The 17,287-nt window shown below is 32.6% G+C and overlaps 1 pseudogene; it reads right to left on the reverse strand.

Annotated features, from left to right (window-relative positions):
* Positions 1-15,186: 15,186 nt before the first annotated feature.
* Positions 15,187-16,418, reverse strand: LOC141516324 (non-selective voltage-gated ion channel VDAC2 pseudogene; annotated as a pseudogene).
* Between the last annotated feature and the right edge of the window lie 869 nt (positions 16,419-17,287).

The following is a 17,287-nucleotide window of genomic DNA, read 5'->3' on the forward strand; positions in this document are numbered from 1 at the left end:
TTTAAAGAAAATCCAAGAAGTGGTAAGAAGCAGCAAGACTTAAAATCTAATTTTTTTTGTTTTTTCCCCACTAAATTTAAGTCACATAGAAATCACATGCCTCAGGAACCTAAAAAAACAGATATAGTTTTGTATCCCATCAACATTATGAGAACCTCAAGGGCATTAAATGTTCAAAATGCACCTTATGTTTATTTCTTTAAAAGAACAAATACAGTGAATTTCCAATTCACAAAGGCATATATTTGTAAACATTATCTTTATTATTTCCTTAGAAATAGAATTCTAAGTTCCAAATGCTTAATTAAGCCACTCTGTGAAATGGATTTGGAATTTATATTCCTAGAAAAGTATTGAAATATATTTATATTAAGTAATACAATCTTAACAACATGTAGTTATAGTTTGCTTAATCAAACATAATTATTATTACTACAAAAATGATGATTTCTTGTGATTCTGTTTCACTTTTGTTACTCCCCTGAGAGGCTTGTTTTCTCTAGCAATGTACATTTTATTTAAAAAAATAATGAAACTATATATTGCTTTCAAAATGACTAATATATGGTTTATTTTTAAGTAAATTTGACTAGCAATTTTTACTAGTCTTTTCTATATTTGTGATTTGTAAGACTGTAGAAGTCAACTAGGTGGTATGATGGAGAGACTGCCAGGCATGGAGTCAGAACATTTCTCTTCTTTAGTTCAAATGTGGTCTCAGACACTTACTACTTGTCTGATTTATTAATTGGGAAAGTCACTTAATCCTATTTGCCTCAATTTCCTCATCTGTAAAATGAACTGGAGAAGGAAATGAGAAACCACTCCAGTATCTTTGTCAAGAAAACCTTAGATAGGATCTTGGAGAACTGGACATGACTGAAAAAAAAAGACTGAACAATAAAAAACAATTATAAAAGACAGACTTTTTTTTCAAAATAATATTTATAATTCAGCATGATATGTATTAGCCTAAAGAAATGATAGGAATTTCCATATTTCCAAGTCCAGGAAGTTATATATTATAGAAACACAATAGAGTTGACCCTGATATAAAGGAAGATCTAGTTTCAAGTTTTGACTCTACTTCTTAGGAGATTGGTAATCATCAGCAAGTCAGTTGATGTCTCAGTGTCTGAGCAACACTTTATGATCATGAGTTACTGAAGATTTGCTAAATAGTTTATGTCCCACACAATCACAGACATGAAATCAATGAGTTATATAAACTACTTCAAACAATCTTGTTTGCTAGCCCTTATCTCTAGATTGTATCTATACTTCTCAATGGAAAAAAATCAATACTTAACCATGTTGTATTAATTCAGTCCAAAGGAAAAAATTTCTAATGGCATTTTCCTTTACTCTTGTTTTTTTTTTCATGTATGGTAGATAAAAACTGATCTCTTTCTCTTTATTCATTATTATTTTAGTTCTAGCTGCTAAAAATCCAAATAAAGCAAAAAGACATGAAACACCCTTCACTGGGTACCCAATAGCAATTTTCAAAACACTTCTAAGTCCCTTTATTCAATTTAATCCCCATTAATAATAAATGAGCATCATAATTAATTGGCAAGATGGGCAAGATTTTTACCTTCTAGAAAATTATCTACTGAAATTTGGACCAAATTATCCCTTTAAATAAACAACTATGATTATAGTTACGTGTCATCAATCATCTGAAAGCACTTGTTGAGTATCATTATTCAGAGACATTATAACAAAAGAAATAATAATCACCGATCACAGTTCCTGCAAAGAGGAGCTTTCAACCTAATAAGCAGGTTTGTTTTCAATTTGTTTTCTTTGAAGATGAGCTCTTGAGGGAAGAATCTAGTTTGCATAAATAATCAGGGCACAAAATCTGCATTGATAAGGGGAACATCTATATCCTAAGCCCTCCAAAAGTCTGCCCATGTTTGTTTGTTTGGTGTTCATGAATATATTTTCCCTCTATGAATTCCAATTCTTCACTCCCATTACTTGTATCTTTAATTCACTCTAAACCCTGAGCACTCTATGCTAATATTTCCAAGCAGAAGTGAGTCTTTCATTAACCATATGAATTTTTGTTATCTGGTATATGTCAATATCAATCTTTGTCCTTATAAGATGGTGATTTCTAGAGGAGAAATACCAGAAGTATTTAAATTTGAATAGCAATATGGAGGAAGTACCTTCTCTTGATACATGAGAGAAGCTGTCTAATATTCTCAACACTCCACTGTGTTTCTGTGCTTTCAGAGTTTTTGCTAACTCATAGTTTTTCAACAAAGAGGAGGAAAAATTCAAGGTATCGAATTAGCCTTCCAAGGAATTTTTAAACAATGCTTTTGTTTCAACTTTATTGCATAACCTTTATTTATTCAATAAATATATATCTCCAATCAGGGGTGCATGGTGGATTCAAGTGACTAGAAAAGTCGACTCAGCAACAGAAAATGCTGAATTCAGCTCCAATTCTGACACTGTTATAGTAGGCAAATTATTTAATTTCCATTAAACTCAGATGATTTCTAAATAAATTATAGATATCCGATATCTTGGTAGAGGAAATTTTTGTACTCTAGCAATAAAAATGTCTTATATTGACAAAACCACAGATTCATGACAACTACTTATAAAGCTGAGATTGATAGTGGAAGAGATACAAGGAGAAAGAGGATATAGTCTCAGCCTCCTTAGTATGCTACCAATTCTGCATGATTGCAAAGAAACTTTTTTTAATACTACATGAGTACTATGAATATTATCTTGAAAACCTATATTGTTCAATGATCCCTTTGAAACTGACTCGATCTAATTTTTTATCTCAAACATTTTTCAAAAACAATAGAAATGTTTCCTCCCAGAGGTTTATGCTTTTATTTTGTTGTTGTTTTTATTTTCTATTAGTCCCTTTTTATGCACTTTCTATTGTTTTGATGATTATCTATGAAATATCCCATATTTATGTCAACCACCAAACTTTGCTAACTGAGCAAAAGAATGACATTGTAAATAATAACAATAATAAAAAACTAATTGAACAATTTCATTGCTTTTTGACTACTTATTATGTTTCCTTTATAAAATTCATAATATTTGTTATTCATGACATTTTTCATTCACCAAACCATTTAATGATTTCTTATTTTTGGACAGCTGTAGATAAAAGATTGCTAATTATTTTTAACTTTATTTTCAAATGAAATAATTTTTTTTACAATTTATTTTTCCCTTCTTCCTTCAGTAAAATTTTCTATGAAACTTATTCATGTGATTAAGTGTTAAATGATCTTAGTTTTAAAGGAGGAGAAAATGGAGGTAGAGTAAAAAAGCTAGTGAATAAAAGGCAGTTATTCACTTAAGATCTCCCTCATATTCCTCTGAAAATTTTTAAGTAATACCATAAAATTACAGAAACCTCCAAAGAAGAGGGAAAAATAATTTTCCAGTTCAAGATACCTTACTTAGAAGGACAGCAGGAAAGGTCTGTCACACCTGGGTGATAGTGGAGCACAGCCCATCACAGACCGTGTTGATCAGCCAGGAGGAGGCTTTGAAAACCACTCAATCAACAGTAGCAAACCTTCGAAGGCTCCCAAGTTCTCAGCCCATTTGCTAGCATGAGGCAAGACTGTTATTTTGCCCATATTCAGATCCTGATCAGAGTCCAGGGTGGCAATACTAGGACAAGCAGGAACAGCAGCACACTATAACTTGAGGTCAAAGTGGAGAGGGGACACTCTTCACAATTTCAGGCAGAAAAGACTGCTTGGGGTCATTTACAGACCAGGAGAGTGGTAATCATGTATCCTTGGATCATACCACCTTGAAAGAACAGTTGCTTCAAACAATGTGCCTCCTTCCCTGGAAACAGAACCCTTCTTTAACAAAGAGTTAAATTCAAGTCATAGTCTGGGAAATTGAGCAAACAATAGAAAAAAAAAATCTGCCATAGAAAGTTGCTATGGTGACAAGGAAGGTCAAAACACACACTTAGATTTGTTTGCATTTAACTTGAGTTTTTCTTTTGTGTCTGACTCTTCGTGAATCCATAGATTTTACTATCCATGAAGTTTTCTTGCCCTAGATACAGTGGATGAAAGCAAATGGAGCTTGTGACTTGGCTAGGAAAGCTAGTATTTAAATTCCAAATTCAGGTCTAGCATATCGACTGAGCTATCTAGCTGAACCCTCCGTTTTTCTTTTCCTAGTCATGTCTGAGTCTTCATGACCCCATTTAGAAATTTCTTAGCAAAGATATAGGAATAATTTGCCATTTCCTTCTACAGTTGAGAAAATTCATCTACAAGATGAGAAAATCCAGGCAAATAGTTCAAATGACTGTGCAGGTTCACACAACTAGGAAGTTTGTGAGGTGATTTTTGAAATCAAGAAGCTAAGTCTTCTTGATTCCTGGGTTGATACTCTATTCACTGTACCACCTAATTGCCCATGCATAGTATTTTCTGCTAATTATTTTTATTTCTTCTGGTTTTGTTAAATTTCACTTTGTTCATGTTTGCTCATTGTGCAGATTTAATTTTTTCTTTTTAATGAGCTTGGCTAAAAGTTTATAAATCATGTTAGTCTTTTTAAAAAATAGTTTATACTCTGTTCAATGAAGCTAATTTTCAATCTATACGAGAGAGAGAGAGAGAGAGAGAGAGAGAGAGAGAGAGAGAGAGAGAGTGTCTGTGTCTTTTTTGTTAATTGTTGAGTTTATTTTTTTGTGTCATTTTTGTTAATGATTTGTTTAATTGACTGAATTAAAAAAAAGCCTTGCTTTGGATTTTTAGTCATTTTCAATTCTATTCAATTCTTCTTCACCCCTGTTGAGTTTTCTTTGCAAAGTTACCTGAGTAGTTTGACATATCCTTCTCCAGCTCATTTTATAGATGAGGAATCTGAGGCAAACAGCACTAAGTTATTTGCTCAGGGTCACACAGATAGTATGTGTCTGAGACTGAATTTGAATTCAGACCCAGGATTCAATCTAGCCCCCCCATCTGGAAATGAAAGAAATGAAAGTTTATATTATTGTTGTTATTATTAATATTTTATTATTTTAATATTATTTACTTCTTTCTTGGGCATTTTGCATGGAAACATGGTTTAAATACACAGTCTCCAAAATATTAGGAAAATGTTTTGTATGTTCTACAGTCATAGGGAACTGAGGTATCATCATCAAGTAGAACACAGTAGATAAATAGGGGAATTCATATTCCCTCTGTAGATAATTTAGTAATAAATAAGATTAGTTCATTTCTTGCTGTGACATTGTTTGAATTCTGCTACTAGAATCTAGAGTCTATCATTCTGATACAGTCCAAGCTGTATTAAGACTCTAGAAAAGATCCTAGCACCTATTTATTATGGTTCAAGCTGTAAGGCTGCCAAAAATGATAATTTTACAACAGCCAGCCAGACATCCAACTGACCAGTAGAAGTTGTTACCATAGGGGAGCCATGGCTAGCTATGGGCTAATATAATTTTTCCCAATAAGTGCCCTTGCAAGTGATGTACTTTTATTGATCAAATGGTAATAAATCAATAAACATTTATTAAGTACACACCATTTTCTTTGAGCTAGGTATGAGAAATATGAAAACAGAAATAGATAATTCCTCTCTTTAATGTACTTACATTCTTTTAGGAGAGAGATGATACTTGCATAAATAAGTATATTGAATAAAAATTCAAGGTAATTTGTTGGGGATGAAGCACTAATATCTGGGGAGAGTAAGGAAGATCTCATGAAGAAGATGGTACCTGAACTGACTTTTCAATTTAACTAATGATTCTAAAACACAGAGACAAGGAGAAAATACAAATTGAAGGAAAGGACTTGTTGGAGTGTTTTAGCTAACATCAACAACTCTTTGCTAGCTTGGTTGGACTGGCCACTGAGTTCTAGATACTGAAATTCAAGAACAAGAGCTTTATTTCTGGGAAACCTAGAGGGGACACCAATCCTGAATAGTTTGGGTTAGTTAGATGAGAACTAAGACAGGAACTCAGTCATAGAGAAACAAGAGGCTATTCACACTAGAGTTTGAGGTTGTGGCTTGGTATAAATGTATAAGATTCAAACCCAGTTTTAGTGGTGTTCAGAATAATGTGAGGAATAACAGCAATGTTTGAGATGCTGAGCTGTCAAAACTATAAAGCAATGACAGGAAGAAAATACCTTCTTCCTCTTCCTGCTTGCCCTCTCAGGAGGGGAGTCCACTACCACTCGCTTCAGATGCCCCTACTCTCTGACTTTATCACAGCTTCCAACTTTCTATTCCTAATTATCTGACAGTACTGGTACGTATGTATTTATGCACCTGTGTGTGGAAGTATATTTCCATGCATGTGTGTATGTGTGTTTGCATGTGTGTAAAACTGGTAGAACACTGCCATTTTGGGGACTTAGATTCTTTATTTGTAAACCACAAGGGTTATATCAAATTACATCTTTCATTTTTAAATTCTGAAATACTATGATCAATTGAGCAGAAATGCTTCTGAAGCTATGAGACTCAAGGTGACATGGATTAAATACAAATTTAAATGAAGAAGATGCCAAGCACATGAATTAAATTTGAGTAAGGGGGATTGTCCAGACATCATCACTGAAATGCGCTGTATTGCAATGAAAAGAATTTTCAACTTACTATCCAAAGATTTAGAATACCTGGGCTTGAGTCCTGACTCTAATACTCAACTACTGTATGATATTGAACAATTTCACCACTGAGTCCTAACTTCTTTAGTTGAAATTGAGGAGGAGTGGGGGGAATAGTTCTCCTATTTTGCTGCAAAAAGCAAAACAGAATCATTTTCAAAATGATGTTTTTTTCAGTAAAATTTATTTTGGATCAGGGATTTAAATAAATATAGTGGTTTATTTACAGGCAAGTATTAGCCTTTTAGAAAAAGCTCCCCCACTGTAGCTGTGGGACCTGTAGGACAAGTTTGATGGTGCACATCAGGGAAATGCCTTTTCTGGGTAATCTGAAATGAGTGGCATTAATGTGAAGCAAAGTGCTAAATTTTGTCTAAACCGTTGCTACCCTTCAGGGTGGAATATCTAAAGCCAATTATATGACTCAAAACCAAATCTGAACCCTATAATATTAGTGATGGAAGACATGTTTGGAAAGTTCTTGATGTGGGTTTCAAATGCATAAATTAAATAATAGCTCCAACAGGCAGGTGTACTCATAGTCAAGTGGAAGAAAAAGGGCTTTGTTCTTCATATTTTGACAGCAAAGGTCCTCAGCCTTCAATGCCTAGTGTGAAGTAATGACAGCCGTCAAAGAACGAAAAAATACGTTAGTAACTGGTCATGAAATCTTTCACTCCTTATTTATAGTATGGGTGGTTGATGTAGCTAACACTGAATACATTATGTTTTGAAAAATCATAAACCTCTAGACAATGTTTAGAACTGTTTTCACATTATGTCAGATAATTTGTGAAAATTTCTTTAAAAATGTAATAGGGTAGGAAGAAAAGAAACCTTTTCTCCCCATACCTCTAATTCCAGAACCTAATCTGAAAGAAGAAACTGTAGTAGTGAGGAAAAAAAGCAAGGAATGTGGCAGCTAATAGACTTCCCCTCCAGCAGGATTCCCCTGTTCTCTGACCATTATGGTACTGTATAAATTTTCATGTCCTGGAGATGAAAACCTGAGATTTATATGGGACAGTTTTTTATTGTACTCCAAATCTCATTCTGTCTACAAGTCTGTTCATGGTCCAATCTCCAAAGCTACTAGAATATCCAAGGAGTATGAGACATGATCCAACATTGGATTTATAGTGCAGTATTGATTCTTATGCTATTACCTATATGACATCCCTGGAGCTCAGATACCTTATTTGTACCTTTGAGGTGATTTCTGTGTTATGAGTCAGATGGAAAATTGAATCATCCCATGTTGGGTGTGACAGAGAAGAAAGAAAAATTGTGGTAAATGAAGAAGACACATCCTGTATCTTCTGTGGCCTAAATTTATTGTTTCTGAAAATTCATAGAACCTTATTTTATTTAAGTTAGTTTCCCCAAAACAATGGACGAAGGAAGAAAAGATAAAAATAGTTTTATCAACCTCTCTGCTCAGATAGCAAAAATATTAAGGAAAACACAGTTAAGGATTAATAAAAAATATGTGTCAGGATCAGAAGGAAAGAATTTGGAGAAAATTAAAATTAGAGGTAGCCTAAAGAAGCACTATTGTTAACTGATCTCAGTTCCAATTGTATTTGGAGAGTTAATTTTCAGGAGTCTACATATAGTAACTTGGTTAAATTCTCTATGAGTTACTATGGGAAGATATAGACAAGGATTAAGGAGCATGGAAAGGTGTAAATAGGGTGAATAAGATTTCTTGCTGAAATCTCTCTTGTATCCATGGAATTCAGCTGGTCTACATGTCTACTATCTGTTATAAAAATTAAAATGAGATTAACTTGAATCCCTTGCTTTTAGAGAACTCATGGTGGCTACATTTCTTTCCAGGACTCTGGCAAGAAATGTTGCTAAAATGCATTTTTCCATTACTTTAGCAAATTGCAGCATTTGTCTGCCTCTACTTTTCCAATAACTCTCCTCAGCACTTAGAAAGCACTTGACATGTAATAAATGTTCATTTATTTTTAGTTGTTCTCCTAGTCTCCATTAAAGATGAGCTATACAGTTTTCTACCCCTAAATATGCAAGCTCTCTCAATCTATAAGTCTATATACTTGAATTCACTTATTACCATGTTTTTGCTTTGATTTGTTTTTAACATTTTCTATTTAAATATTTATAATTCATCCTTGATCAACAAATATAATTAAAATGGGGATACAAAAAAAAATCTTTTTCTATTTCATACACAAGCAGGTTCCAAAATCTCCAGGATGGAGGATATGTCCATGCTTTCCAGCTCCTTATTTCTAACACAGTTAAACTCCTTCTGTGATCTTGTTTTGCAATTTTTTTTAACAACCTTGATATAATTCTTGGCTTTAGCTTCTCTAGTATTCTCCAAATCATGCTTTTCCTTTCTTTAATTTTAAATTTTAGTTATGTCTTCCCTTTAATCTTTTATAAAATCTGAACTCATCATATTTCCCCTTCACACTGGTTTCTTTAAACCCTCCTGTTTTCTTTCTTGTTGAGGTCATCTGATTGTGGAGATGGATTTTTTTTGATTCTTCCATCTCCCCTAGGCTAAATTCTCTTGAAGACCTTCTGACTATAGCATCTTATATGTCTTTTCTCTAATTAAAAAATGAAATATATCTTTTTGCAGTCTTATGTATATGTTTAAGTATGCATAGCATTCCCTTCCTTTATAATTACAAAACTCCAAAATGCCACAGTCTCTTTTCTCATAAAGTTCCAGTAGTATATAGCATCATGGGATTATGAATTTTGACCTGGGAGCAACTTGTGTGATCATCATATTTCATGCCCTCATTTTATAGATAAATAAATCAAAGTAAAGATAGTTTAAGTGACTTGGGCATAGCCGAAATTTGAACTCAGAATTTTTTTATTCTGAATCAACAATCTGTCCTCTATATCACCTCATCACTTCTTTACTGCTCAATTATGCCTTCTTAGTTAAAATTGGATGGCACATGGGATAGACCGCTGGGATCAGTAAAGAAGACCTAAATTTAAATTCAGCCTCACAAATATCCCAACTGTGTGATCTTGGGAAAGCCACGTAACCTAAATTTGCCTTGATCCACCAGAAAAGAAATTTTATAGTATCTTTGCCAAGAAAATCCAATTGGTAGAAATTATCATAGTATCATCAAAGCAATTACTCTCAATGTTTCTCTTAGGAATACAGTAAATATTGGCTTCTAGATTTTACCTCTGTCTCTCCACTTACACACTCCTCCTCCAATAAATTTAAATTCCTAAAACATGGTACAATAGAATGACACTTGATCATGTTTTGTTTAGTTTTGCTTTATTTTGCCTTTTTTTTTGGTTTTTGCACAGTAATGGAGTTAGGTGACTTGCCCAAGGTCACACAGCTAGTAGTTATCAACCTAAGGCCAAATTTGCATTCAGGTCCTCCTAATTCTAAGTCCAGTACTCTATCTACTCTGCCACTTAACTACCCCACTCAGATTTTTATATTATTTGAGACTTAGATAAAATATTTCTTTTCCTATTATTTGAGATATTTATATTTTTTAAATACTATCACCTAACAGGACAAAAAAGTTTCAAATATTTAGCTGCATTTTACCTTTAATTGTGAATTTCTCCAATTTCTCATGCCTTTTTTCCTTCTCTTCTGTTGAAAGATGCAATTTATTTTACTAACATTTCAAAAAAGCAGCTTTTATGCTTATTAATATAATGGTTTTCTTTTTCATTAAATTTTGCTATTTTTTCCACTTCATTTTTAAATTTAAAGATTTCTATCTTGGCATAAAATTGAAGGTCTTAGTTTATTGATTTTTCTAGTTATATTTAGGAACATGCCTAATTCATTGATTTGTTTTTTTCTCTCTCTTGTTGATAAAAACACTTAGAGATATAAATATAGACTAAGAACTACATTAGGTGCTAATTCAAAAGTTGTGATGCTGTTTCATTTTATTCAATGAACTTTTTTCTTTAACCCAGTAGTTCTTTAGACTTAAATCATTTAGTCTCCACAGAATTTTTAATACTTTCTCCAAAGTAGTATAGATTTATTGGATAGAATTTTTATTATGTTGTTATTAAAGATATATTTAATATTTCTGCATTTCTGCTTTGGTTTGTGAGGGGTTTTTTGCCTCAAAAAAAGAGGAAATTTTTTTTAATGCTCCCTTATTCAATTAAAAAATACATAAATTATTTCCAGAGATACATCCCAATAAATCTCTAAAATTATATTCAGGTAACAACTACATACCTGTTTCTTTTGGTAGATTTTTCTATGTATGAAAGAAGTGCATTGGTCCTCCACTATCATAATATTGACCTTGATTTCACTTTAGAATTTAATCTGTCCTTTAAGTTTTAGATACTCTGATATTTGATGTGTGTGCAATATATATATATATATATATATATATATATATATGTATATACATATATACATATATATATATATGGAATGGTGCGCATGTGTGTGTGTGGGCAACTATATATTCATTTGCATATACATAAACACATATATAGTGATAGATTCAATATATATTCAGGTACCTTTAAGAATCATGAACTTCTGCAGGGTATATCTTTTTTTTTATTATATCTATCTTTACTGTTATATATTACCCGAAATCATGACTGCTATCCAAGCTTTTAAAAAAAATTCATAGTTTCTTCTGTTTTAAATATGTGCAAACATTTGTTTAAAATGTAATTCTTAAGAAAAACCATTTTTTTATTTTTAATTCTTCTTTCAATCCTTCTATTTTCCTCTTCTGGCTTACTGAATAACTTAATCTCATTCATATCGATAGTTATAACTGTTCTTCTTGTATTTTCCTTCATTCTTTCCTCATACATTTTTCTTTCTTATGTGTCCCACCCATCCAAATATTTAACAATTAAAAAAGATGATAAAAGTGAAGGAGTATGCTTAATAATAATCGACTTTAATTGAAGTTACATGTTCTTCTTTCTTCTCCTTCATAATAATCACATGCTTTCACTATTTCTTTTATTGATTCTTCACATTCTACCCTCTGACTATCAACTGTGGCCTTTGTCTCTCTCTCTCTTTAGGGCAGCCTATTCCTCTAATGATTATTCTTTGTACCTCTTTATTCCTGCATTTACATTTCAAAAGTTCTGATCTTTTTAGTCCCTTTTACCAGAAATTTTTCAAAGAACTCTATTTCATTAAAAACTCATTTCCCCCCCTGTTTTGGATTATATTTCTGTATCAGACTGGATATTTAGCTCTGCCTGTATGGTTCAATTGATAGGAAGATTATTCAAGTGCTGGGTTGTTCATTTCCTCTATCACTTCTTTTATATCACTTCTTTTCAACTCATACATCCCATATGAAGTTAAATATTATGTTCCCTCCTATTTTTCTTCTCAGGAATTCTAACTTTCTTTTTTCCTATGAATACCGAGACAGTACAAAGAAAGACCTAGACTTTCTTCCTCAATTTTTTTAACTTCAGCCATGGACATAACCCTTAAATATATTAAGATTGTCAAGGATGGTTTTTCTCCCTCATTAGAATACTTAAAAAAAACTTCATTGTATAATCTCTTTCAATTGATGAAATTAATTTACCTTTCTTTGTACCTCTTTATTCCTGCATTTACATTTCAAAAGTTCTGATCTATTCAGTCCCTTTCACCAGAAATTCTTCAAAGACCTCTATTTCATTAAAAACTTATTTTGGATTACATTTCTTTTTTCCCCTTGAGGTTATTCTTGGATATAATTTTTCCTCTTTTGCCTTTTTGTATATCATCATTAAAGATTTCATCTTATTTATGGTGCTTCCAGTTTTAGTATTACACCCCCCCCCACCTCTTATTGGCACACCCATCATGGTGGGACAGGACTCAAGATTTAGTTAGCCCTCACTCAATGCCATAGCAATACATAGTGCTAAATTAGCATCCGCATAATCCAATCTATATCAGTAGGCAGAACCTGATCAGCATTAGGGAAGTGAAGCATTTAGGTAATGACAGCAAAAGAGTCAAATCAAACAACTTGTTTCAGATAGAGCATTTAATATATGTTGTATTTAAAACAGTCTAAACATGCATGAATAATTTGACATGTCTATCCATATAAAAACACAAATATATGTGTTTATTATCATGATGCTTATATATGTTCATGTATATATATATATATATATATATATAAACATGACACGCAACTATATAATGTATATGTATTTAAAATTGCCATGATATATACAAACAAATTCACCTGTTTCTGTGAGCACATATACATATATACTTTTATACATGGATACACAGAATAATTAAATTATGTGTTTGTGTTTACTTTTGTCCAAATAAATACATTTTAAATGAATACATACATACATATGGGATATGCCAAAATCCTTAATGCAGCTTTGAGATGTTAAAGGTTAAAATATTTGTAAGCAAAACTGCACTGAGCTTTTGGGGATGCCTTTTATGTATGAAAACATCATTTCTGGAGCATTGTGTATTGAGAACCAGATTTTATGAAGAAGAATGATAAACTATTGAGTGTCTAGAGAAGGCAACCAGGAGTGAGGGATGGTACTCATTAACATACATAATGAAAATTAATTGAGGAATTGAGGAACACATATATTCACACATCCACACATCCACACACACATAACATGTCTCTGAAACAGGAATGGATTGACAGAGGGAGAGAAGTTCAGTTGCTCAATGGTCAGGTTTTCAAGTCTTTGGGTAGTGGTTAAAGCAGTCTAAGGATTAAAATATATCTTTTAGAATGATTTCTAAAAGCACATATTTTTGACTCTAATAATCTAGGAAAAAACTAAACAGTCTGAGAATTTATAGATCCATGACCATGTGCTAAGTGTATTTTTAAAATATTGTAAGGCAGGTGCTTTCATGGCAGATAAATTGCCAAGAAACAAATGAAGGAGAGAATGTTACTAATGGATTCCCTTGACAGGCATTTCCTGAATGTCTGAAAGCAACACAATAGACCATAATAGATCAGTCCTGAAAAAAGTCAAATAAGTTTTATTTATATACATATATATATATATATATATATATATATATATATATATATATATGTGGAAGGGACCTCTGAAGCCTATAAATAATTAATGGCCAAATATTGAAAAAGTAGCAGTTACAGAATGATAAACAATATGGAATTGACAAGTATTTTAGAAAGTACAAAATATTATTTATCAAAAAAGGAAAATTATCACAAAGAGTATGCATTTGAGATAACTATGTTTTCAGAAAGGAAAAATTGTGACTTAGAACAAGAAGTTTTTCAGGAAAAGATAGGTAGATAGATAGATAGATAGACAGATCAATAAATAAGCTCCTACAACTTTCTTGAATTTTCTACCTTATTCTCCAAAACCTATTTACTCTGACCTCTAAAGTATTTGACATTTCTTTATTTAAAATGGGAAAGTGATCTAAATAGTATGCTTGGGAGATTATCTTGGCCTCACTTTCATCATTTATGAAATGAAGGGTTTGAACTGGATAGCATCTAATATTTGTTCCAGTTCTAAATTTATGATTCAATTATGTTGATTTTTGTCAATTTAAAAATGGTCACATACTAAATAAATGATGACTGCTTTAAATTGCATCTAAGAAATGTATTGATCATATTTTCAATTTGTGAAGGTAGGAAAAATATCAGAGAATCAGATGAAAATAAGGATGATTTAAAAAAGGGGCAAAGGAAGGATAAGTGTCTAGAAGAATAAGGCCATTAGTATATTGATTCCTTTTCCTTAATGGGTTTCCTGTGTACTTTAAATTCCCCAGATAAGTATGAAGCTTCATCTTTACTATCTACCATGAGATTTTTTATATATTTTATTATATTTTTTCATTTAACATCATTTTTATCTCCCTTCTACCTTACAACCCACTCTAAAACAAAATGAAAAATTATAATTACATAATTTACCAAATAGTCAAGACCAAGTACATTGTTCACATTGTTCATTTCCAAGAGTATGATTCATTTTGCTTCTTGACTTAGTTGTCAGGGGAGGAATACCACAGATAATCATTAGTCCTATGAAATCATTGCAGGACATTTCAATGATCAGAAGAGATCTTAAGTTGTTTTATTTTCTGATATTTTTGCTGTTTAAATTTTATTCTGTTCACCTTACTCTTCTTCAGTTCTTACAAGCCTTTCCAGGTTACTCTGAAGTCATTACTTTCTTTTTTTTTATATATCCTCATATTATTTTATTCTTTTAAAAAAAAGTTTGAGATTACTCTAAAGGCAAAGAGGACTTCTGGCACAGACATGAGTGAAAAGCTTGTGGAAAAATAAATTATTATCTAGACAAGTAGAAGACCAACAGGAATGCTTGTGAATTGACTCATTTGACTCTAGTTATCAAAGGTTTAACTCTTTAAATACTTGGGAGGCACAATTATGCATATTTGTTTTATTCATAATTTGTTTTGTTCTGAGATACCAAAAGTATTTCTAATGATGGTGAATTCACAAAATTTTTGCACCTCATCTCAAAACATCCATTGATCCATCTCATCCAATGGTAATATCAAATTTGTTAAAAGGAACATAAAAACAAACATGCACACAATTGCCCAGTTTTCATAAAGGTCTATTTCATTATTGGTGGGTAGCGCCATTTAACAGTTAAATACATTTAAATAATGTATAGGTGACTGCACTACTGCAGGATTGGTAACTAGATAGGTAACCAATTTAACTAGACACCAACAAGTAACTGTCTAAATATTTAAAATACAGCTCTTTTTTGGATCATCCCTTGTTTAGATCATCCCTCTTAGAAAAAAAAGCCTGCTGGTCACATTGGAAATATATTTTAAGGCCAAATCTTCTGCTAGCAATCCTTTCTCCATGGGTTTCTTTGATTGTACCAGGCCTCCAATTCCAAGGCAAGCCCAAGTTTGTGACCTCCAGCGTTCCTGCTCTTCCCATACACCGGTGCAGACAACGTAAGCTTCACTCCAGGCCTCAGGGTCTGAGTATAACCCACACCAATTAAACTAGAATTGTTGACTTTTGCAGAAATAGAAGCAGTGCTGTCCAACTCATATTTGGCTGCAATGCCAAAGCAAGTGCAGTTGGTGCCTGATGTCCAAGCAAGGTTTACAGAAGTATCCAGATCCTCACATGCTTTCTGATAAATTGAACCTCCAAATTCTGTTCCATCACTGATATTGGTGTGCAGTTGGAAGTCTCCAGTCCTGTAGCCCACTGCAAAGTTGTTCCTTGTTAATTTTGACTTGGCACTATCAAAGGTCATCTGGTAGCCAGCAAGCCAGCCTTCATAACCAAAAACGGCTGACCCATGAATTGCAGGTCCAGCAAAATCAAAGTCAATGTCACAGCCAAGATTTATACATTCCCATTTGTAAGAAGACTTTATTTTGCCACTTTTCTTTCCTGTGTTTTGTGAAAAGGTAGTGCCAAATGTCAGCTTCAAACCTTGGCAAATCTGATCTTCAATTGCGATTTCAGTTCCCAGATTATTATCAGTGTTCCATTTTTCTGTGAAAGGCAGACCATACTCACGCCATTTATATTTGGTCTCCAAAGTTCCAGAAACTTTACCAGTGTCTGTATTAGATGAACCCAATGATGAAAATTCCACTCCACTGCAGGACTTTGTTTTCACATCGAGTTTCACCAACCCAAAACCAAATCCTTTCCTGAAGATATCTCTGGCAGCTTTGCCAAGGTCAGCATGTGATGGAGGAAGACACATTGACAGCTGCATGCAGTCCTGCAGGTACAATGACATGGCGGCAGTGCCTGAAGTCATTACTTTCAACATTTCTTATTCTGAAATTCATAAATTCCTTTTTTTCGTAAGTAATTGGTGTTAAATGACTTGACCAGGGTCACATAAGCTAGTAATTATCTGAGACTGGATTTGAACTCAGATTTTCCTTATTCCAGGAAGTAGTTCCATTATGCCATCTAACCACCCCCTTGAAAGCAATAAATTTTAAGTAGCAGCACTTTTAAACTCAGAGTTAGCAGACAAAATGGAAGATTCACAGTGAACTCCAATTTTTATTAATGATAAATTTCTAATCTTAATTTTCTATTTGGGGGCAGCTACGTAGCACAGTGGATAAAGCACCGGCCCAGGAGTACCTGGGTTCAAATCCAGTCTCAGACACTTAATAATTACCTAGCTGTGTGGCCTTGGGCAAGCCACTTAACCCCATTTGCCTTGCAAAAAAAATTATTCTATTTCATTTTTTTTCCTTTAATGATTTAATGTTGGCAGAAGTAATTCTAAGAGATAGGAGGAAAAAGCTTTCATATATACATATATATATATATATATATATATATATATATATGACAGTAATATTATGGAATCTTTTAAAAAATGAAATAAATAACAAGTGGCATGATATTCTTTGAAAAATTTCAAAGACTTTATAATAAATGTAGAAGGGAATATCTAGACATGATTTACCTTTACCTTAGGTTGCTTATAACAAAAATATTTTGTTACTATGAATGATTTTTTTTCAAGAATTATTTTATAGCTAAATTATTTGAGTGGGTTGAAGTGTTTAAGGGAAATTTCTTGTAAACTTGTAAATTAGGTAAATAATT

This window comes from Macrotis lagotis, chromosome 3 (assembly GCF_037893015.1).
Source record: "Macrotis lagotis isolate mMagLag1 chromosome 3, bilby.v1.9.chrom.fasta, whole genome shotgun sequence".
NCBI classification, from domain to species: Eukaryota; Metazoa; Chordata; class Mammalia; order Peramelemorphia; family Peramelidae; genus Macrotis; species Macrotis lagotis.